This window comes from Penaeus monodon, chromosome 31 (assembly GCF_015228065.2).
Source record: "Penaeus monodon isolate SGIC_2016 chromosome 31, NSTDA_Pmon_1, whole genome shotgun sequence".
Taxonomy (NCBI): Eukaryota; Metazoa; Arthropoda; class Malacostraca; order Decapoda; family Penaeidae; genus Penaeus; species Penaeus monodon.
The window spans coordinates 27,985,506-27,985,803 of NC_051416.1; positions in this window are offsets into that span (position 1 = coordinate 27,985,506).

Consider the following 298-nt stretch of genomic DNA (forward strand, 5'->3'; position numbering starts at 1 on the left):
GGTGGTAATGCACATGCTGATGTTCTTGTTGTTGATTACTGTTTTTTGTAATTTCGTGATTGCTGTATAGAAATAGGGTTGCTAAATCCAGATTGATAAAATTCGCAAGATTTAGGGAGCAAATTTACGATTTTTAAAATCATCATTATCATACTGTGATTGCCTTTTAGAAACAGAATTGTTAAATTTAGACGATTTACAGGGGGCTTTAATATCATTAAAGACATGTGTGTGTGTGGTATATATATGTGTTGTTATATATACGTTTTAATGTATATTGTACTGTAGTGATTGTGTG